The sequence below is a fragment of the Etheostoma spectabile genome, chromosome 2 (genome assembly GCF_008692095.1).
Source record: "Etheostoma spectabile isolate EspeVRDwgs_2016 chromosome 2, UIUC_Espe_1.0, whole genome shotgun sequence".
In the NCBI taxonomy this organism is placed as follows: domain Eukaryota; kingdom Metazoa; phylum Chordata; class Actinopteri; order Perciformes; family Percidae; genus Etheostoma; species Etheostoma spectabile.
Window position 1 is genome coordinate 12,956,548 of NC_045734.1, and position 24,877 is coordinate 12,981,424.

At 39.1% G+C, this 24,877-nt stretch overlaps 1 protein-coding gene and 2 long non-coding RNA genes across 3 annotated transcripts in view; 1 reads left to right on the forward strand and 2 right to left on the reverse strand.

Moving 5' to 3' along the window:
• LOC116699827 (uncharacterized) overlaps window positions 1–5,759 on the reverse strand; it is a 16,488-nt gene extending 10,729 nt beyond the window's left edge. Inside the window, exon 1 of the long non-coding RNA XR_004334518.1 lies at window positions 5,343–5,759. This is a non-coding gene — a long non-coding RNA (uncharacterized LOC116699827). The remainder of the gene's footprint in view (window positions 1–5,342) is intronic.
• The window catches only part of ctnna2 (catenin (cadherin-associated protein), alpha 2), a gene marked incomplete at its 5' end in the record, with an annotated part of 288,570 nt that overhangs the window by 155,495 nt on the left and 108,198 nt on the right, over window positions 1–24,877 (reverse strand).
• On the forward strand, window positions 18,606–23,239 carry LOC116699819 (uncharacterized). The gene is made up of 3 exons (XR_004334515.1): window positions 18,606–18,800; window positions 19,630–19,645; window positions 23,228–23,239. It is a non-coding gene; the product is annotated as an uncharacterized LOC116699819 (long non-coding RNA).

The window sequence follows — 24,877 nt, forward strand, 5'->3', positions numbered from 1 at the left end:
CTGAAACCTGTAATTTAGCTCCTCAGTCTAATGGCACTCTACATCTACATCTCCACAGCCCTGCGAAGCATCCGGCTGGAGCAACTATGATTGAAAGAAAAGTAATCTTTTGTGAGGAAGAGCAAAAACTCACACAATCACAAAAGCCTGCTTAATTAAAGGACTGTGGACACATGACAAGCTATGAGCTCACTACTTACAGACTTTCATTTTAAGAGCACATCATCAGGAAGTTTGTTAATGTCCGTGGTTAGGAAGGCAGCAATGACCAGTGATGACAACCCCCTCTCCTCCACCCAACAAACACATATCTCTGCCTCATGCCCCTTGAGCATGCCAACCTAGCAGCTGGCAGGGAGCTGATGAATGGCAGACGACCAGCAACTGAGGCAATGCTGCTCTATTTTGTTCAATCCATGACGTCTGGCTTGACAGTTTCCCTATTTCTACTTTGTCACTGCTCAGCTGTAGATGTTTCTGCCTCTGACTGAATATTTTATATCTGTCCATTCTTATAGATCCAACCTCATTCAAGGATTTAACACACATTTGTTGCAACGTGTGTTGTTGCATCAAAGGATTTGTTCCAACTGCTGCACCCCCACAACCCATCCATTCTCCTGTTAAACAGTCTGCCCCCTTAGCCCTCCCAGTTGGCAAGTGTCCTCTATTTCCTCATTCCTTCCTGTTTCTCTGTAGGGCCTCCGTTCCTGCTGATGTGTGTGCTTTTGGCCCATGGTGCAGCCCCCTCACAGCTAGATGCCGCTCAGCCATCACACACATCATATCAGAGTAAAGACCAATCGATAGCATGCGGTCTGTTTATCAAAGCAACACACATCCATCTGTGCATGAGCTACTGCACACTGAACACTGCGGTGGTTAACGTACACAGAGGCTGCTCCTTTTGCCTGGTTGTGGAAATAACAGAGAGAGATATTGTTTGAAATGCAGAGAGATGCTTACTTTTAATTATGCATTTAGTTGGAGCAGGGAATGCATAATGTGGGCTGCGTTCATGAAGGGAAAGTATAATGACAAGTCAAAATGTATTTGCTGCCCCCAAACAGAAGAACAAATTTGTACACAGGGAGTAATTCACATTATGATTATATCCCCCCCATTTCTTTTGAAAATGCAGTACTTTGATCTTGTGTAGGCGCACATTTACATTATGATTATATACTCTCCTTTCTTTCAAAACAACTATGCTTTGATGTTATGTATCAGTAAGGATCAGTGTTTACGGTCTTTTATCTCTCTTGAAGCTGTGGACACTCACATCTCCATTATTCTACAATAGCCATGTCCTAAACTTGCACCGTTTTGGAAGTATTACTAAATATTAGCAACGGAAATACCACCATATTATTAATGATCGCATCTCAAAATGAAAATAAAAAATACAGTAATATCTGGTTTTACTGCATAGAACAAACGGATCATCTCATATTCTCAAAGTTCTTTGAACCACTATCCAGTATCTATGGACATGAGCCACTTTGGCAAAATCACATATGGATTTTTAAGAGGTACAACTGGAACTTTGTATTGTAGCCTGATTACTCACACAATAGCCTCCAAACTGAGTCTTATCAAGCTGGAGAGGTTAGAGGCTCTTTTTGAAGAGTGCTTACTAGCTAACCACATTTAAAGCTATAGAAACACAAAGAGACATCTTTTCCTCTACGTTTTGTCTTTGCATGCAGGAGGGCAAAGGCATGCAAATAAAAATATCTAACAAATGAATTCATCCCATGAGCAATAGTGCAGCAACAGTTCTTTAAGTAACACATTCAACACAACACAACAGCAGTCATGGTGGTGGGTTGCAGCAGGACACAAGCCCCTGGGTCCTTGTCAAGTTTTATTACTTGCTGCAGTATGCTGTCTACTGGCAGACAAGCAAATAACCATATGATAACTGTTAAATCTGCTCTCCTGCATGTACTTCTCATGCTCTTTTTATGCTCCTGCAAAGTTCCCTGTGAAAAGTTAACAACAATTGTGTCATAGGCATAGGGGGGATGCATCTGTGACAGAAGGGACAAGCACTTGTGTTTGTGTGTGTGCACGTTTGACGTGCACATGCACACATCTGTTCATACACTGTTTGTTAATAGAAAATGCCGAGGGCTCACTTATAGTGGCAAATAGGCTTTGTTGTATAAGATGCAAAGAGAGTGTGTGAGAGAGAGAGAGGTATTAAAATGAAACATGCAAATACACATTTTTCAGGCGGCGCAAGACCCACATGGTGTGGACCACTTTCTCAACAGCAGACAAAAAGCAATCATTATTTTAGCACTAGGGCGGATTAGCAAGGCTTACCAGGAATTTTATCACTCTCCCATAATGTGCTGCATGGCATTAGCATAATGTGGAAAATGATTAGACACTCTTTATCTCTGAATCACATAAGGTAACTATGCAATTATTATTAGAAGCTGTCCCAAGCATGTCCTGATATATGTGGAGCTTACTATGACATTTGATTAAAAAATGATATGTTTGTTGCAACTTAAGGACAGAACCCGGTTATTTTTTTTTGTAAAACCCACTGAAAAGGATGCACACATGCATTGAAAGAGTCAACTAAACCCATCCACACTGTCCCCATTTTCTGATGCGATGGCAGTTTTGTTGCTGTTTACAGTCAGATACGAGTCTGCCAGTCAGGATGGTTCATATTACTGTAAGTGTGTAAACTACCAAAACCACTACCAAATGGTCTTTTTCTGCAATTGTTCCAGAACAAGTATCAAACAGACAAAGTAACAACACAAAAATATCATTGTAGCAATAATGCAATTGAGTTAATGCTCAAATAATTTAAATAAAGTAAATAGATCTGGCTAACAATTGTAAGGAGAGCGTTCTATCAATGAGGATTATGAGGAGAATCAGGGAATTGAGAAGGAGATAAAACATGTTTCTTGTGGAAAAATAGCATTTTGCCTCAAAAATATATTTCTGTATTTGCGTCTTTCTCAGCTTAAGTATTCCTTGATGGCTTAGTTATTGTATTTTATGTATCATTTGATCAATACAATACTCATACTAACAGCAAACCATTGAGAATAATAAAGGAATATGAAATGCTCCTTTAAGTTGACATGATCAAAAAGCAAGGTCTCAGTACTGTATATCAGTCACTTATCTGGTACCGGATGTGGTCCTTAGCTTTTAGAGCATTGTAATTGTTTAACATGCTATTAAGAAAATATGTCCCAGAGAGAACACAATGCTACTTATGATCAAATAAATCATTCAGGAAAATCAAGGGATCTCTGTGAAAAGCACATGTACACATGAGTCAATGGGATCCTAAACAGCTGGTTAAAAAGCCCATGGAGACTTTCTGCTAGCTTGCTTTGATTAGTGTGTAATTTACTGTGAGACTGGGAACTCCTGACTCTTTATGGCGAGACTTCTTTGTTATTTTGCTCCCTCAAGATGACGTGTGACAGCTTAAAAATATAAACAAAGAGTATAGAATCAACAGAAAGATATGTTTTTTTCCCTCTCAACTTCACAACTTGAAAACCAGCTGTCTACCATCATTTTGAGTATAGGGCTTTTACATCCCAATGTTAGACCCATTTACACAAATAATTCAGCTTTTTTTTTAATTATAGTTGATAGTGTGTCTGTGCAATTCTTGCTCTTCCTTGCCTGGCTGCAATTTCATAAAGAAAAACTTGAAACAGAGAGGCTCTATGTGTCAAGTCAAGTGTCATGAAAAAAAAGTGGAGGGTGACACTGTCTAAAATCATTGTGGCAGCTTCAAACATGTGTTTGTAACCGTGAAATGGAGCATAAAAAAGTAATCAAAACTCATGTCTGATGATATTCTCCCAAAATAAATGTAACAAACACCATGAAAGGCACTTTCAGTTGACTAGAAAACTATTGGAAGTGACAACATCTGGTGAAGGAACGCAACTTCATTTGCATGTCTTTCGATGATAGCAAAATTACAGGTCATAATAAATGTTTTTTACCCTTCTTTTCTTTCCCCCTTCTATGTGTTGTGAATGCTGATTCCTGTGTCTTTCAGTGATTCCCCGAGCTTAGCTTTCATCAGTGGTAGGTGGCCTGTCTGACTGACCCGTTTGCGTAAAGGTGAGCAGCATCACATATGGCCCAAGGCCAGTTCCACAAAAAAAGAAATGATTAAAGAGGTAGGGAGTGAGAGAGATCCACCAGCAAGCAGTCTGCCTCAGTCCTCAATTTCTTTCTCTCTGTCTCCACCTCTTAGACACTAATTCACACCTTCTTGCTAATACCTCTCTCAGCATCTTTCTCTCCACTGGTTATATCTACAGAATCCCTTTTGTCCTCGTTTCTGCACCTCCTCTGATTCAACCTTTCCCCTTCTTTCAGTATTTTCCCTCCTTTACTCAGATAGAAGCACAGATGGTTTTCCTTGGAAATTATTACATTTATTTAAGAGTGAAGCTTACCTTCTTCAAACCGAATGTCATAAAATGACATATTTACCATATATACCTATAGCTTCAATATTCTGTTTGTATACCATAATAACAACAATAATGTATACTAATGCTCAATCAATCAATCCATTTTTATTTGTCACAACTGGATGAGGTGCAATTCCTGTAAAATGTTATCTTATAAGCTTCTTCAACTTGTGCATGATTTATAAAGCATATTTGCAAACAGGAGCAGAAATGACTTAGGTCCATGTGGCATGACTCATAAGGAAATATTATTATAATCATGGTACAGAGGAAAACAGCACTTAAATTATAATATAGTAGTACAAAGGGACTTACATGGGTTAGTCTGGGGCTTCTGAGCAACACATTATTACAAGCAAGGTCAGTAGTTTGCTGTGTCACATCAAAACATTCCACCCTTGACTAAATATTGATTTTCAGTACTTTCTGCAGTAATGCCTGTTGCAATGCATTTTGGATGAGTCATATCCATATCTAGTCAAGTATGCTGATGATAGCCTTTTAGAGGGGGTTTAACCAAAGAGATAGTAGTACAAACTTAGTGCCAACTTGTGCAGGGACAAGCTGTGCTTTCAACCAACACAGCGCCTATGTCCTTTTAGATGATTTCCTTTAATGTGGTGTTAAAGTCTGCTACTATATTTCTACTTTAATTTTGTCCAAGAAGGATAAAGTATTGCAGATTCAATTATAAAGATGATATAGAGTGATGATGTTAAAAAAAAAAATGCAATAATATTTAAGAGTAAAATGAGATCATTAGGCTGAAGAAGTCTGGTTTGAAATCTGATAATGGATAGAATTATATCCAGTGACATTTTATCTTTCTTAAAGCTACATTGTGTAAGAATTTCTCACATCTAGCATTGAGATCATATATCGCAATCAACTCTCTCTCGCCACGCAGTTCAAAGTACGTGTTACAGCTACGGTGGCCGTCATGCTTCAAAAAGCAAAAGTGTACAAAAGGCCGTCTATCAGCCGTGGTTGTTGGAGTGCATGTCAGAGAGTGGTGCGGACGCGCGCTTCACACCACGAGCAGGCACGTGTGCCACCCGACGGAAAGGAAAAAAAAAAAAAAAGAGACTACAGCGGTCCAGAGGATAATTAATTAGTTAGGATTTGGTGTGTGCATCCAAAGCAGCTCTAATGTTCACTCTTTTTTCTGACGACGCCAGTCTCTTGCTCTTTTCAATATCAGTTTTCTTTTCCTGGCCAATGAAGAAGACGCCTGTTCCTGAAATTTAGATCTTGAAAACGTGTGGTCCTCCATGTTTCCTTCTTCAAAGTTGGAGGGCCAGGAAGCGACGATACCCATTAGCAGCAACTGTTAGTCAAAAACACAAAAGGCGGAGCAGTATAGCCTGTATGTCCCTTACCGGCAAACATATTTCAAAATGGTGCATGACTATATAGCGTCTACCCCAGTTCATCTAAGCGCAAATGTAAAATTTCAAGTCAATGGGAATATTTAAAATTTATGGTGGTGGTCAATATTCATAAAAAAGGACAAGTTTGTGAATGGGCAACACAGATTTTGATAATGAACAACTACAAACTAGGGCTGCACATTAATCAAATTTTAATCACGATTTTGGCTACCCACAATCAAATTTGAGTATGGAGCGATTGTTTTTTTATATGCGTCATTTCATAGAACGCTGAGTTTTTTTGCAAAGCCAATCTACCGCTCCGTAAACCACTGTCTGATCATGAGCCAGTCAGAGTTGTTCCCTTCACCGTGCAGCTTAGTTTCTAGATGTAGACAGTCACAGAGGACAGAGTAACGTGAGGAAAATTCCACAGATGCAATCGGTTATACGTCGGTCTCGTGGTTTACCAGTTTACCAGCAGTGACCAGTACTAGTCAGTGCTAGTTAGTGTCTGTTAGCTCACAGGGCTCTAAGGCGCGAGTACTATTTTTCCTCTAGGTCGCATCCACTGCTTCTCCACAAACAAAGCAATGTTGTATATTTGCATATGGTTTAATTTTACGTTACATGAACCATTTCTTCTGTAAAGCCGTGCCTGTGTTTGGATCTCTCCTCTTACTCTACGCGCAGCCCCGCCCCCATTCACTCACACACGGCTCCCCAACAACAGAGACAGAGCGGCGACAGCGCCGGTGTCACGCTTCTGACATTTTTCCACAGTTTAATTATTATTAACACAGCTATATATTGTTAAGCAGGAGAGGCAAACCTGTATTTGTACCAGTGTTTCCGCTGGTAACTCTGCTATCGCGGCCGCCACAGCAAAAAACACAGAAGAAGTTATTGAACGCAGCTAACTTCAGTTTGTAGAATAGTAGCGTGTGAGACGGAGCCTACTGGACCCATTCATTATGAGTCAGTAGTCTATCTGTGAGTAGCGTCCATCACGCTCCACCTCTCTCCCTAGCTCTTTTAATCAGTAACTGTTGAAAACAAGTGAAGGAGCTTTTTTTTTTTTTATATATATCCTAGGCTATTTATTTCAGATAATTTTCATTTACATGTGTTGCAGCTGTATGTATATACAACACACAAATTCAACATAAAAGGAATGTAGCACAATATGGATGTGAAAGCAGTTATAAATAGCCTATGTGACAATAAAATTTGTTTTGGTTAAAATCAACAAATAATCGTGATCACAATATTGATCAAAATAATCGTGATTATCATTTTGGCCATAATCGTGCAGCCCTACAACAAACTTTACACAATATAGCTTTAACATCTCTGTCAATGTAAATTTGTGCTTTTATTTAAGGAATATCACTAGTACCTGCCAATATTTAAAATGCAATGTGTACATCTCGGGGAAATATAAAATAAAATAAACATTCACCTATTCAGGGTATAATGAGTAACACCTCATTTTGCACAATTCTTGTAGAGTACTTGGACTTTGCTGCTTGTTGGGAAGGAGTCAGTGACAGGAATCTAATTACATGCAGCAGAATTTACTTATCAACGCAAAGTGGCTATACAAAACACAACTACTACCATAGGCGGTGACTGGAGATAGCCAAGGGTTGAAAAAAGTTTCAATTAAAATAGATCTATAGACACTACGTCTGGGGACAAGAACATGGTAAATGTTGTTATTCCAAAACAACAATTCATTTCAGCATGAGTATCTACTTATGGTAACAAATGTCCCCTGATTGCTTCTATTATTGTTGCAGCAAGTAAAGATGAAAGGCAGTAAAAAAGGAAAATAGCCAGGACAATGGCGCAAGTTAGCATTTCAGATTTAGAGAGAAAATCCAACATGCACAGAGTTTCTAGGAATAGTCCCGGGTGGATCTAATATTGTATGGCATCACACAATCTGAAAAACAGGCATACAGCCTAAACAGAGGACCCCACACGAATGTCAATGGTAAGGTAGATTGAACGGTGGATAAGGAAGAAACACAAAGGATGAGGAAAAGGAAGGAACTTAATACAGAAAGAGAGAGGGGAAGATTAAAGATGCAGAAAGAAGACAGAGATGAATGAGGCAAAGCTTTACAGAGCATGGTTGAGTATGGATCAGCTGATTGATTGATGTCACTTTTGGGATATCAGAGAATATGGATGAGTTCAGGCTCTGAGGCCATTTGGTAGTCAAATGTAATGTGATTACCATGACACACCGATATATTACTGCAATTAAAGCAGAAGTATTGGTATAGTCAGGGAAAGGAGAAGAGTCAATTTCAATCACGATGGGAGTCTAAACTATCCAGGCCTGTCTAGCATGTATAACTTTGACAAATTGTCTTACAGTTTTTACAGACACAAGTGTAAAGATGTGAAAACAGTTCATTTATAAGTTCTTAATGAGGACTGACATTTGATAGTGTCAGACTATTTTCTACAGATGCCATCGTCAAAGCTGATAAATCTTTCAGCATCAATACACAATGTGTGACAGGCTGGAATTACTAAGGAATCCTTTAGCATACGTGCACTTGCATATGGCCTCAGGCAACTCTTATACTGGAGATAAAACTGACCTTCAGTGAGTACTGTGGAGATGAGGCATAAACAACAACAGCAGTTCTCTAAGTCAGCAGACCTTGGACAATACTAGTCTGAGTGTCATCCACACTCGTGGAAAGAAAAGAAGGAAAAGAAAAACGGAGAAAGATCATCCAATTCAGGACCACTGGAGCATGGAAAAGGCTGTATGGAACAGCTTACATATGGCCCATCGGCCATATGGTTGTTTGCATTAATGTGTGTGTGTGTGTGTGTGTGTGTGTGTGTGAGAGAGAGAAAGAAAGAGAGGCCGAAAACGATGGTGAGACAGAGATGGCGCATGGCTGTGTTTGTACATGGTCGAACATAGTGATTTCCAAAGGATATTTCACTACTGACCTAGCGTTATGTCAAAATCAATCAACTTACTCAGCTTATGTAAATGCTCTTATAGTATGAGAATGTAACAAAAAGACGGTTTACCCAACAATTCATGCAAATTCAACCAATCAAGGTGAATTTGGTGCCACCCGCAATTTTGACCAATCATCGCAACTTTTCCCGCAAATATGACCAATAACCGGAGTTTTCTACGACTTCAACAAATCCCAGCAGCCCCACGTGTGAGACTTTATATCAGTATGTGATTCTAAGAGCCAATGACTAAGTGGGAATGAGAACGGGTTGATGTAATACATTTACGTCACCAAATTCATTTCTTTGTTTCTGATATGAAGATGAGGCATGTGTGACTTGAACATCTGCTGCTCAGTTCCCCCCGCGACTGACACACCCAAACACACACGTTGGATGCAAGAAAAACCGGAGATGAGACGTATAGGATGACCTATATTGAGTATAGCTACGCTCGTTACTGTAAGCGCAATGATAAGTTAAAGTTCAATAAGTATTTTATCAAACTGTATGAATGCGTGTCCCAGGCCAGGATAGGAAATTAACTGACAATGTAAATATCAACAAGCCAATGACACATCTGATCAAATTTGATTCTTTCAATAAATGATAATTTTTTGTCTTAAATCCACCGGCCATTTGCATAGTATACCAACATTTGCAGCATCTTGAGCCTTTTTGGTAAGGTCCTAGGAAAAAACAGCCTAGAGTAATTTTATTCTCACCAAAACAAGTTTCCTTTTTATTTTTAAAGAACTATGCAAGAACTTCTTTGCAACAAAAATACAAAAAACATTGCGACTTTTATCACAATGTTTTATAAAGCACTTGAAAAATCAGGCATTTTGGGCCACAACCGTCTTAAAAAAAGGCAGTGAAATCTTGGGACTGTTTTATTTTGGTAATTGTTTCTCATTCTTGCAGGCAGATGTTTTCCATTAATTGAAATAAATGAATGGGTGTTATAAACAAGTTCACCACACCTCCACCTGTCCAAAAATATATTTGAAATGCATACAGTCTATAACATGGGGTAAATATTTACCCTCACTGATGAACTTGAGATTACTATTAGAGTTAAAGATCAAAACAAAACTTTAATGTATGTTCTATAGCTCAATGTTTACAATATTTTTCCCACAGAGATGCTGATGCCGTTTGACTTAAATATGTGTCCAGCTATTGTAATGTAATGCAATTTTATTTAAACAGGACCAATAAACAATTAAACATTAACCTTGTGCAAGAACAAGGACCGATGCATTGCACCAGGTTGTAGTACAATTGCTATCTTCCGCCTGTAGTTCCTAGACAGGTAGGTAAAAGAGTTTGTGGTTGCCTGGCAATGATGTCTCTCTATTTATCAGAGAAATTGCTTTGTCCATATTAGGTACCCATGTGGTGACTTGTATTGCAACTGTGGCAAGGATACTGTATTTAGTTTTACAAGGTTGTCATTCTATTTTATATAAAAGCATTTCCTTTTATTTGTTCATCCACGCTGTGTTCATCAACTGCGATTTCCTTAAACAGGAACTGAGCTAAAGGCTATGTATTTGTAAATAATCATCAAACTAATTTCTGTGGAACAGGGCATTTGCTGGATTTAGCAGATTAGGGACTTTTGTAAAGCTGTTCATAAAAGAAAAGTAAAATGCACTGGTTTGTGATGTTTGTTGCCATTTGTCAATGTCAACTGAAAGCAGTGTCAGCTTTGAACTGAAACAGATATAGTTATGAAAATGTAATGCCTTATGCTAACCTCATTAAATAAAGTGCATCTACATGATCAGGTCTCTAAGTGTATCTTCTGTGAGCAAGACTTACAACCTGACAGCATATAAGTGAATAAAGACTTTTTTTTAATGCATCAGTCATTTTTGGGATATTGCCTTATAATATCACAGTATACTATAGTTGGAAAAGAGGGTAGCTGTAGTTACTTAGTATTAGGCTGAAACAAGATTATTCAGCTCAGTTCACCCTTGGTTCTGCAGTTGGCTCTGAGGTTTTACAGGACCCTAAGAGTTTTGGGTGGTATGAAAAAAGTGGAAGGAAGGTGATTGGGCTTCACAGTGGGTGTTGGAATGGAGCTATCAGGGTAGAATAATCAGTTTTCCAGTTTTGGAGTTGTCCCTCTGGAGGGACTTAGAGAAAAACACACAATTTCAATGACCTTGCCCCCAGGTTTTTTCTTTTTAAATTATTTTCCTATACTACAAGTTGGTGTCCATCTCTGTCCTTTATTTCTCCTACACAACAACTACTCTTCACCCCTGTCTATTTGAAAGAGTGAAGTTATTATTGTCACTTTTGATATGTGTGGTTTGGTGTGTTAAGCTGATTTGATGCTCTTCAACGCAGAAGAAAAATAGGTAACAAGCCTAGATATATTTGAAATGCAATTTGGTCTCAAAGATGTTTTTTTACTTAACAAATGCTTAAAGTGTAATGATCTAGATTTTCTGGTTGCATAGTGGGCTAATAACTTTCAGTTTTCTTTATGGGACAGTATAAAATATTTTCTCACTCAAGAATTTTGTTAAATGGAACATTTTTGTCCCCATGTTATTATTTATTGATTTGGAGAGGGAAAGACTGTGAGATGTATAGAGTGTGTGTGTGAGTGTGTGTCCAAATGCTGTGTCTAATCCCATACTGTGGCTAGCCCGTGGCCCCTCTTCTATTCCAAGCCTAAATGATACAGGTGAGGAGCCTGAGCCTCTCGGGGCAGGCCTCACACCTCAGTGGTGCCCACACTTAAATTGGCTTCTTCTCCTGCAGTTCCACATCAGTAATTACCCTCCCCAGCGCCTGCCAACAACATGAGCAATGAATGTAGACAGATAAACAAATAAATAGAATACCTAAGGGGCAGTCACAGTACTTTGCAACCACCTTGTTCCAGTATATAGAGAGGTATGGAAATTGGTGGGGCTGTAGGGGGTTTTCAGCTGTCTGTCAGAACATGCACACGCATACACATGCGGTTCCACAGTCTGGGCTTTATCTAAAGACATCACTGTGTCATATAGCACAAAAATATTTATATATATTTAACAGTCACTTCAGTTGGACACCTATGACTGATTGGCAGAAACCTTGCTATAGCAACACACTGCCTCTTGGATGCACTTGTCTTGTTTAACAGCAGAAGTAACAGTAATCATCACTTTTTTGCAAACTGAGGAAATAAGCATGAAAGCCTTTGTGTCTTTGCAACTTCCAGGAGAGCAGTACACGAGATACTTGCTGTGCCCCATGTGAGAACAACCCAAGTCAGAAACACATGATGACTCATGTGTGTCCTCATGCTTTGGGCTGTCAACACACCCCTCTGTCTCTCAGGCTATCCATTTTCCCCCTTCAGAATGTGTCATTTACTTAGACGGGCTGTGTTTAAAGGGCTTTGCCTACGCCACTGACACCCTGTCAAAGGCTCTGAGATTACCTTTGTCACCTGCCTGTCTGTGACAGACCTGATGGCATGAATGACAAAGTTAAGAAAGAAAGCAAAGAGGCAAAGTGAGAGTGAGAACTGATAGATTCAACAAATTCATAACATTGAGCAAAAGAAGAACCTGCATCCAAATGATTTACATCTGAACCTTTGAGTATACATGATCAGATTATAGCATCATACTATGCAGTATCAGACAGCCAGGATTGTATGGGTTACATAATGTTAACATTTCTTCAAAGTTGTGGCTTTTGAATTAAGGTTTCTCATCACAATATGCATTCTAGTTCTGTCCAGATAATTAAGATATGCTCTCTTATCATTTTGTTTTTACACTGTATTCATAAAAACAGAGGAGGAGGATGGCAATTATTAAGATTCAAAAACAACTCATGTTCACAAAGTTTACCCCAAGACATGTAAACAAACGGCACAGCTGGATGTAAATTATTTTAGCTCTCACATCTTTACATTTTAGTTTAGATATCTTGCCTGAAACAATAACAGCAAGCTAGATAATCATGTTTTAATCTGCTTTGTGTCCTGATGTCAGCAGATAATGATATTTATATTCATGGGTGTGTTGCATTGAGAAAAGCCTCCTAAATCAGGGTTTGCACCAAAGCCTCAAGCCGGTAATTTAGTGAGCTTGAGAAAGCTTGAAGGGAGAATCTGGCAGTGCTGCAGGGGATGGTGGGATGAGAGTGGGGGGGGATACGCCAAATCAAACCACCCAAGCTCCACAATCTGCCCATCCATATTGTTCTTTGGACTCGCTGGCCTCTCAATTGGGAAATTATACATCAGGTGGCAATGGAAGATTGTAAACTACTGTTTACTAAGATTATACAATACATAGCCTATAATTGTGAAAAGAATAAAAGCTGAGGTCAGATTAAATAAATTACTGTAAGACTGTAAGACTATGATATCTTTCTGTCATTACACTTGAAAGGTTTAATGAAGGCATAACCTAGAATGTATGATACAAGAACTTGATTTGACTCTTATTCCAAGTGTGCCTGACATTGTCACTTGTTCTTAACATTAAATTATTAAAAGGGAACAATATAAAAATGTGATGTTGTAAACAAAAACTATGGCAAAATGTATTACAACTTTCACCAGTTAACAATACCTAATCAATGTTGTTAAACGAGCACATATGGATACTGACTTAAATACAACAATAATCAAAGCTAGTTTTGTTCTAGACTACTACACTAGAACAACATGTGATAGTCAGTGGCAGTACAAACCAAAGATGTTGGCTGTGGAAGCCTCAGAAATCATTGTGACACTATTTAAATGATCAAATCATAGAGTAGTCTGTGACATCCTGTGCTTAAGGCACCACTCTACCCATAGTTTGGGGTATGAGTAACACTCACTTCCTGCAGACTTGAGAAGTTGCTTGCTTCTTTCCAAAGGGCAGTGGCTTGGAAATTTGCAGCAGATGCAGTGGAAATATTGTTCACATTTACAGCGATAACCTAGTCTACTAGAAATCATGTTTGTATACAACTCATTTAAACAGCAAATATGTTTTGAAAAAATGTAATGTGTTTGAATTATGTTTTTTGGTAGAATAAATGTTTGCAAGAGACAAAGATGTTGTTGCAGTGAAGAATTAATTGAATATGTATTTTATTTGTTTCTTGCAAACATAGCCATTATTGCAATTCAATGTATGCTTGTAGTAACTACAGAATTATTACACTTTTTTATTTGTGTGATTACAGGCTCACATCTCTTTGTTCAAAGTTAGGGAAAGATTATGTTCTTGTTTTTTTATTAAATACTATTTAAATGTAATTTTTAGGTGACATGGTTAACAATAAACATGGCCAGCTGAAGGCAGCATATTCATTTCCTAAAAAAAACATTAATGTAATAGATAATAGAGGTGTTTTGATGACTGCATATGTAACTTGGCTTTACAACTTTGTATTTGTCAGCACAGGAACAAGTCTATACTTAAAAAAAAAAAAAGTTAAGAGTTATTCCTTACTTTCCCCAAATGCCTTCCGGTGGAAACAGGGCTCCCACCATCCTTTGACAGAGAAGTGAGTGCTGATCATCACTGCACACCAATTCCACACCCTACCGGCACATTTCGCCTCACAACATGACCAAAGTGCCAATGTGTTTTACCAACAGGGGTACAACTCTCTTGGCAAGGCTGGACATATCTGGACTAGCACAGCAGTAAAGCTAAATAATGAAAAAGGATCTATACAATTGAAGTTAACAAACCATAGTGAAGCAGAGACCTGCTCTGACCTATACAACATTCCTTTCTTCTCGTAACTGACAAACTGAGAGAAACAATGTACGCCTACAGCCTGTACTCAGACTACTGATTGACAACAAGTGATATATCACTTTGAATATTGCTAATTTGCCAGCACCATATGTTTTATTTCTCCATTAACAATGAAGCTATATCTCAAACCAACAATTTTGACAGCGCACCAGTCCTTGACATCTTTCCAACGAGTAGCGTCCCATACTGTATGCTGATGTTCTACGTATTGCCTATGACTCGCCTTTTTGTGTGGTGACCTTTCAAAATATGTGTCTTCCTTTGGACAGCTGGAGGCAGAGATAGTAAGGTTAATTGTTTGAAGCATGCCACTAGACGTACTACAGTACAAAATGTCAAACAGCTTGTGGCATAATTGTGGCATAATTTTAAATACACAAAACACATCAATTTGTGGTGTTTTGTGTCACTGGATAGGTCATTTTATATATTTCTTTAGATCCAAAGACATTACTTTGAGAGCAAATCAGGATGTACTTGGTCATGGTACACAGCTTCAAAATACAACCATTATTCGAGAAAATGGGACTTACATTTATAAATAGAAGCACTGGTGCTTTTTGCAAATGCACAATTAATTTTGTTAAATTTTGTATTATGCTTTTAAGTTAACGTGGTGTGTATATACACTCACCGGCCACTTTATTAGGTACACCTGTCCAACTGCTCGTACACTTAATTTCAAGTAGCCAATCACATGGCGGCAACTCAGTGCATTTAGGCATGTAGACATGGTCAAGAGAATCTCCGCAGTTCAAACCGAGCATCAGTATGGGGAAGAAAGGTTGTTGATGACTTTGAACGTGGCATGATTGTTGGTGCCAGAAGGGCTGGTCTGAGTATTTCGAAACTGCTAATCTACTGGGATTTTCACGCACAACCATCTCTAGGGTTTACAAGAATGGTCCGAAAAAGAAAAAACATCCTGAGCGGCAGTTCTGTGGGCGGAATGCCTTGTGATGCCAGAGGTCAGAGGAGAATGGCCAGACTGGTTCGAGCTGATAGAAGGCAACAGTGACTCAAATAACCACCCATACAACCAAGGTGGGCAGAAGAGCATCTTCTGAACGCACAGTACGTCGAACTTTGAGGCAGATGGGCTACAGCAGCAGAGACCACATCGGGTGCCACTCCTTTCAGCTAAGAACAGGAAACTGAGACTACAATTTGCACAAGCTCATCGAAATTGGCAATAGAAGATTGGAAAAACGTTGCCTGGTCTATGAGTCTCGATTTCTGCTGCGACAGTCGGATGGTAGGTCAGAATTTGGCGTCTACAATGAAAGCATGGATCCATCCGCCTTGTATCAACGGTTCAGGCTGGTGGTGGTGGTGTCATGGGGTGGGGAATATTTTCTTGGCACTCTTTGGGCCCCTTGGTACCAATTGAGCATCGTTGCAACGCCACACTACCTGAGTATTGTTGCTGACCATGTCCATCCCTTTATGACCATAATGTACCCAACTTCTGATGGCTACTTTCAGCAGGATAATGCGCCATGTCATAAAGCTGGAATCATCACAGACTGGTTTCTTGAACATGACAATGGTTCGCTGTACTCAAATGGCCTCCACAGTCACCAGATCTCAATCCTAGAGCATCTTTGGGATGTGGTGGAACGGAGATTCGCATCATGGATTGCAGCCGACAAATCTGCGCAACTGTGTGATGCCATCATGTCAATATGGACCAAACTCCCTGAGGAATGCTTCCAGCACCTTGTTGAATCTATGCCACGAAGAATTGAGGCAGTTCTGAAGCAAAAGGGGTCCAACCCGTTACTAGCATGGGGTACCTAATAAAGTGGCCGTGTTATATATATATATATATATATGTTATATATATATATATATATATCTGTTGTTCATCAGGAGTTCATCAAATTAGAGTGCATGTGGGTGTTTGTATGTGTCACTGTGATCTTGACTGGCAATTAGCAGAGGTGGAAAAAGTAATAAAATACTGTACTCAAGTAAAAGTACCAATACTTTGATGAAACATACTCAAGTACAAGTAAACATACCTATCTGAAAAATGACTCGAGTAAAAGTAATAAGTAGGTCATTTAAAATGTACTTTGAGTAAAAGTTACATTTAAAAAAAACTGTAAAAGGGGCCGGGGGTATCTCTCCCTTGTAGTGAAAATAGGACAAGGAGTCATAAATCCAAAATGGTTTTGTTTTTAGAAAAATCTATACAAATGTATAAACATCTATACAATTGTATTCACATTTAATAACAACAAAACACATGCCACACATGCCATTTCATGCTACAATCCTCTCCAAAAAACCTGAACTCTCCCTTTACCATTCACACTTCTGATACATTTGACTAATGTTCACAGCCCAGACTAGCAACTAGCTTCTACACACCTAAGTAGCCTTATGAGCTAATGAGATTTATTAATTTAGCCAATGTCATAAATACATTGTCCTACGAGTTGCTAGTGGTAGACAAAAATTTGCAATGCCAAAAAACATGTTGTTTTGGTAGGCAGCCTAGAAGCTGATCATTCCTCATTGTAATGCAGGGGTTATCATGTACTACATACATGACCAGAATTTTTCTAAGCAGACACTCTTTCAGAGACTTTCAAATAAAGAAAATAAAATCAATTTATACCTAATATGCCTCTTTTTGGACATTTTCACTTTTTTTACTCAATTAATTAATGCTATTTTTTTACATGCATTAGTGTGAGCAAACTCCTAAAAAACATGGAACTTAATTACAGTAACGAGACTAGCTTGAGTTCATTTGCCCCAGTGGCCATTGGTAATCCTCACTGTATCGTTCCCAGTCAGGTAGGCTACTGCATGTTTTAATACGCACACACATCTCGGCTCAGCTGTGTGTGTGTGGAGCGCGAGCATCGCTGTACAGAATCCTGGCATTCGAACAGAGATGCAAATACAGGGGGATGGGTTTTTGTTCTACGTGTGTAATGTTACCTGCTGTAAATGCTTGAAATGCTGAATACCAGAATGCATTTGACGATGGCTGCTGTTGCGGGCTCAATTTTCTCCATCCTTTCGGTGTTTGTTAGTCAAAGTTTTTTTTTTTTTAACAGATGGAATTTGTATCGTAGCAAAGTACAGTACTTCACTCAAAAAGTAATCAAGTACATTTAAAATACCAATTTTAAAAACTACTTCAAAAATACAAAATACACAACAAAACTACTCAATACAGTAACGTGAGTAAATGTATTTTGTTACTTTCCACCTCTGGTAATTAGCTGTCTAGCTAACATATGGTAGCCTGACGTGGTCATACTCACATTCTAGTCAGAATATGAGTCTGATACTGCTCCATTGGGCTGTTATTATGGGGCGTGTTTCAACCGAAAAGGCCTCTGCACTCAATTGGAAAGACCTAAAACCAATCAGAGCTACTGAACTCAACTCAACTGTCAAAAGAACTCAACCCCAACAAGACAAGTTCCGACTTTTAGACATTTTTGAAGCTGGATATTTCATTTGTTCCGTGTAAATATGAACAAGATAACGTTAGTGATAGCGAGATGCTTGCTAAAGTTGCATTTCTAGTGATGAATTGGCAAAAAAAACACGTTTTTTTCTTTGATTCGCGGCTTTGTTCTAACACCGCTGGGCTCTGCCTCTCTTCAGTCTCTCTCTATCTCTCTCCACCATAAAGTTACCATGCTTTCAGGCGGTGGTTGAGGCTCCGTCTAAAACTCAGCCAATTCGTACAGCTGTTTGTAATGTAGAAATAAAATGTCTTATTGCTCATTTAATTTATATAGTTTATATCTGACTTCTCTATTGGCATTTAAAACAAGCCTCTGCGACTTGAATAGCTGAGTCGCAGCAACACCACCAGCTGGTTTGAGTCGAGCTGAGACCGGCCGGTTGAGGATTTTGAAATGAATGCGCTGTTGATATCTTCTATAAAAGACGCACTAGTGGAATCTACACATCTCAATTCTCCAGCAGCAGCCATCTTCATTGTAAACAAATTCAACCAAAGCGCTCTTTGGTGACATCATTGTATAAAGCCCGTCCTGACAATTTGATTGGTCCGAACAGCTCTTGTCCGAGCACAGCTGCTCCACTATGGATCATGTCCAGACCAAACTTCCCAACCTCAAATGTTGTGGGCGGGGCTAAGTTCGACTGGCATCCAGGCTAAACAGATGGTGGACATGGCATGAAAAACAACCAGCACTCTCCTCCAGAAGAAAGCTCTCACATTGTGAACTGTGACTCAACATGCGCAAATGTAGTTGCTTTTAGGGTCAGCATCACATCAAGATGAACAATGTCTTTGAATGTGTGTGACATAAATTTAAGAGCTCCCCACCACAGCCAGCTCTGTGAGTGTCTTGGTCAAAGGTAATGTTGGCATAACAAATTAAGCTAACATAATTACCTAACATTAAGGAGTCAAGTCAAGGACTCATGGGCTTGCAATTATGGTTCATTTTAGGGCTAAGAGGAAAAATGGGCTTGAGCTCCCTTTGATGCGATTTATGATTTCCCAATGTTTGGCTTTTTACACACCAACGAACACAATGTTAAACAAACGGGTAAAGAGTAAAGGCACCTTTATGTTATAAAGCCTCTGTCAGCTTGGCTGAGGCCAACACATCTGATTTGGCTGCAGGCTCTCACCTAAGTCAGTTGTCATTTTGTAAATAATCTCACGGAGCATGTGGTGGTTAGCCTGTTGCCTGGGTTACAGTCTGCTGCAGAAGTTCAGGCTCATTAGTGATACCATGGTTGGCCAGGAGCTTTCAGAGTACCCACTTCCCTCAGGGACAGCCAGAAGGTACACTGGAGTACTTCCAGAGCTAGATCAAACTCTCACACATCAACAAGGAGGCCCCCTCCTCTTCTTTAGACAGCCATCATCCACCAGCAAGGAACCTCCTCTCAAATATGGTCCTCCGTTGACCTTCTTCACTTTAGAGAACATCACTCATTCATTCATTTTTCTCACTAGCCTAATTATTGCTTCTCTGCCAGCATGTGATCTCCTTTGGTTCACCTCCTATGTCCCTTTGTTTAAGCTAGCAACCATGAAATCTCACAACACCTTTTTCTCCTAATGGCTGGAAAAGCACTCTACTTACGTTTGGTGTCTTGGACACCAAATGAGGTAAGTCACATCTTCCACTGCAGCCCAAGAGCACAGTCTCTCAACCCTGCCCATCCGCTCCCACTCACAGCTACATCCTCCTTTGCTCTGGCAATAAAGGATTTGGCTTGAATCCCAAGATGTATGGCTTGTGGTGGGAGGGCATACCATTTAGGCCATATTTCATTTATTTCAGCCTGCCAGACAATAAAATGGATTTGTGACCTTAGTCTACTACTTCAGTGTGTGGAGCAAGCTTGCATATTAGATTAGATAGAGGTTGGATATTTTCACAAGTCAAAAGTGACATGTATAATGAGTAGCCACGAAAGATAATTGTTAACCAATTTAAAACGATTGCTTCAATTAGTAATATACACATAATTTATTTCAACTAAATTTTAAAGATTTATAATAATCTAATTTAACTTGATTGTAAAAAAAAAATACAATTCATTTGAGTGTTACAATGCAATTGATTTAGGTTTGCTAACAAATCGCTTTTTTTCCAGTGTACAGCTTTGATGTGGCAACGCCTTAATGATGACTTCCATATGGAGCTTGATATTCTGTCATGAACCCATCCCCTGAAGCTTGTTTTCTCTCTCTGTCTGTTCTGTGTTTTGTGTAACGTTCCTGAAGGTACTGTTCCGGTTGCCTGGCAACGAGTACAAGGCGGGAATTCCTGTCTCACCTCATCCGCACACCTGGTTCTGATCATCACGACACTATTTAAGCTGTAACCGGACATCCAGCCCCTGCCGGATCGTTAGCCTATATATTAGATCATTTACATAAAGTGCCTTTCATGGCAAACATATTTTAATAACTTGGGAGACAATTTCTTACTTCAAATATATTTGCAATTACACTATGTAATGTCTTCTAATATTAAGTAAACATCTGATAATAATAATAGACATGGACTTGAAAACTCAACTGTGTTGGGCTACTGTCTGTGCCCACCCCCAGACTCTCCCCCTTTCTTTTCTTATTGCAGCACAGAGGCAGACAAGGTCTTCCATCACCCTGACTTAGGTAGAATGGCTGGATCTATGGGTTGTAACAGGGTTGGGGGGGGGGGGGGGGGGGGGGGGTATAATAGTTGAGAGCATGGCCAGACACATCTCCCTTTAGATCAATCACATTTCCCCTTTCTGTCCTTGAACCTCCCTTTCCTTCTGTGGCTTTCTTTCTCTTCTGTCCTACTTAAAGAGAAGAGATATGTGATAGGAAAGTTTAACAGTATAAGAAAGCACCTGCAACACTGAGCTTTTGCTGCCTTGAAGTGCTTATTTTTTTGCGCTTGAATCTGTTGCTGCATTCATTTTACCTGGCTTCTCGTGGTTGGTTTTAGTCAGCTATTGCCAAAGTAGGTTTATTTGTCTTTGCAATGTGCACATACATGTGTGCATGTGCTCAAAAGCAAGCGTGTCTGTTGTCAAGGGTTGCATCAGCAGCTTTAAGTGATCAGTGTCAACACACTTGGTCTGGCATTACCACACCAAAACCAAGGAGCCATAAAGCATGGCTGTCTGCCTCAAAGCACCAATCCATCCACAGGCACTCAAATCTACCTGAACCCTTTGATCTTTTACAGAGACACAATGTGTGAATGGCAGGGCTTACAATGCTCACGTTGGTGTGGCGGTGGTGCAATATAATCTGGCACAAACAAGTGCAGTCATACCCTGATATTTTTGATGCTCTTTAGCATGTTAACATAAAAAGCATGATGTAGTGCGTAAGTTCAGTGTCACATCTAACAACTGACATTTCTGTTAGAGAAGAGGTTTTTATTCAGGTTCCAATTTTCCTATCAATGACCAAATATAGACTTTGATTTGAAGAGTAACTTCAGGATGACTTGAGTCCTTGTAACCAAAGTTAACAATGCCTCTTACATTTCAATAGAAAGATTACGCCTGTAAAGACAATTTTTGACAGCAATTGTTTTCAAGACTACACATAGCTTTCTGCAGTGTCACAAACCAAAAGCATGTCCAGCGTGTTAAATCTAACATTACATGATACCACAATACATCAAATATAAGTTGGTTGATATGAAGAATGTCACAGCACCCGAAGTAAAGTTAAAATTTAAGACTACAACATTGGTGCACACTTTTTCTAAAGAATAATAAGCAATGTGATCTCAACTGCTTGCTTATCTATGCCTGATGATCAATCAATAACCCACACACATGACTTTATTTATACTCTAAGAGATGTTATTGCTGATTCTAACTGCTTTCATCGATTAGAAGCTGCTGCACCTAGGATGTGTATGTACTCCAGTCATTCACTAATTGTGAAATAAAAACAGTCAACCCTGAATTACAGTGTTTTACCAGGGTCCTTTTTACTGCAATCACATTGCTGGGGTTATTATTTGCCTTACCAATTACAATTTTCTCATAGGGTGGGACAGAGTGAATTTTCTTGGAACTAATAAGCCGAGGGCAACTGTACTTGCCATGATAACAAATTAGAATAGCAATATTTCTGTCTGAAATAGTCTGCAGTATTACAGTTTCATTCGGAGTCCTTTGGAGGAAAGTTCCACTGTTAACTTTCATATACAGTAGTTATTGTATTTGCCTAAATGCAAATTAAAGGGAAAAAAAATCATATCAATGAATTGCCACACCAAATCTATTAAAGCCACTTTAGCAAGGTTACTGCATCAGTCACTCACTTGACTGCAAGGAATTCACTCTACCCTACTACACACTTGTAGAAGAAATCAATAAAGAACAAATACTAACAAAATGAGCTGCATTGTTATGATAACCACATGGTTCAGGTTATGCGAGGGTTATCAAATCAATTTATATCATCCTTGCATCACTGCTCAGACAGACAGACAGACAGACATAGATAGACAGACAGACAGAAATGCACACACTGACTTACCTACAGAAGGAACCGATGGGAGGTAATCAGTATGCACAGCAGAACATAGGGAGAAAGGAAAAGAAATGGAGGATTATATGTATTGCAAAATTGAGTTTAACAATACTATTATCTGGTAATAGGCCACTTGATGAACAGAACAACAACAAATTTTGTCATAGTGACAAATAGTGGGATGATTCCAACTGCTCCCTGTTGTTAATGCAGCCATACTGAGACTTAATAATAATCTCTGGACAAATCCTAAACCACCATACAAACAAGATGGTAATCAATATCCACTATGCAACATTAGCAGACTGATTTATGTGTACTTGCACCATCTGATATCACAAGGGAATTAGACAAACACACTTGGGACAATAGAAATTTGAAATCAGAAAGTGGGAATGAAATGAAATGAGTCAGATGAGAGCTTGAGAAAGCATAGGGGTATATGGTGAAAGACCAAGTTTCCATCGCTTGTGTGCTCGGAGTACAATTCCCGAGACCCACTGATTGAGCATTGTAATCCAGGTCAGAGCCCTGAACTGGCAGCCACAGAAGCTACCCAAGCAGTGAGCTGGCCAGGTTGAAATTGATCCTAGTGGTCTCCTGAATCAAATAGTGTCCAAATCCTCTGTGCCATGCAGCATGCTGATACAATCGTCTGTTTGACCCCAGTGCAAAGAGAGACAGTAAAAGAAAAACAATAAGAAAGAAAGAAAAGACTATAGAATGCTGCATTTCCATCGATGGGTGGCCTCAGCAACAAGAAATCAACATGTCTAGATAATGTTTTGGATAAATGACTTGATATTTTAGGACTGGCACATATCTTTTTGCTGACGACACAGAATCATCAACATCTCTACTTCTTTAAAATTTTATCTCAGACTTAATTACATTCTTAACCCTTAAAAATGAACCACAAAGCACCAGTGGATGTTTAGTTTCCCTCTCAGTAAACCTTAGTCCCAAACATTGAGCATTACAGACTATGTTTAAACAAAGTAAGATAGTCCATTAGCTGGAGAGACTACTAATAATAGCTTCCTACAATAACATAACTTAACCCAGGCAGTTTCCGAATCAACTGAAATAAACCCCTTAGAACTTTTGAACTGGCTTCACTGAAGACACAAAAATAGACATTTAATTTATATAAATTACATTTCAATTAATTACTTGTGAATGCTCTCTGTATTCTGTAATACAGAATTGTCAAAAGACCAAAATGTTGCAGTCCAAAATAATACGGACTCTAGAGACATTGCCTACCAATTATCGGCCAGTAAATTGCTGGGCATGATGTTCGTGCTCCCATCTAGAATGATGCCAGAAACGACACATCTCTAATGAGAGCACTGATGTGCTTGGTGTGGGAGAACATTCTGGCAGCCTCCTCCTGGGGCCTTGGTGTTCTTTTACTTGGCTGAAACCTTGCTTTTAAGTAAAAAGTTCTCAATCAAACAGCTTTCTTTTAACTTTGTGAGAACATGTTTTTTTGCAGGATCTAACAGCTTTCACCTGCATTGTGATGTCCATCAATGTCATTTTATTTTGAGGCTGTACTGTAAAGATAATGCATCTGCTGCTTAGTAGAGTCGCGACATTGCAACACTCAGCTCCATGAACCTGTGTCGCGTTGGGAGAAAGCAGAATCGCGACACCCCCCTTCCAACTCCCTTCCAGATCCAGTGCTACCACATCTTTAAATTACTATAAGTCCTTTTGGTGCTAGCTAGCTAAATTACCATTAGATTAGTCGTCTATCTATACAGTTAACATTACTGATGAATTTGTGGGTTAGCCCAGAGTTGTTAACCGTGGTCAAAACAATCATACTAAAAATAAATGAGCATGTTGAACAATGTCGTAATCTTGCGTTAACCACCAAGAATTACATTAGCTTCTTGTCAACCAGCACCTTTAGAGTATGTCAGGTACCAAAGCACTTTTTCTCTTTGCTCCCCCTACTGGTTGGGAGCGAAATTGTCCATTACTTTTACCATTACCATTATTGTTATATTTCATTCCAACTAGTTAATGAACCACTGAAACAATTTTGGAAACACTATTTAAAGGTACAAAAGAGTCTTTGGTGTTGGATCAATCTATATTAAAATCAATCAATATCAACAAATAAGGTCTCTGTATTACTGTGTTGCAAAGTGGGATGAAATCAATGACAAAATTATGCCATGTGGCAGGAAAATGTGTTATGTATACTCCCCCCCC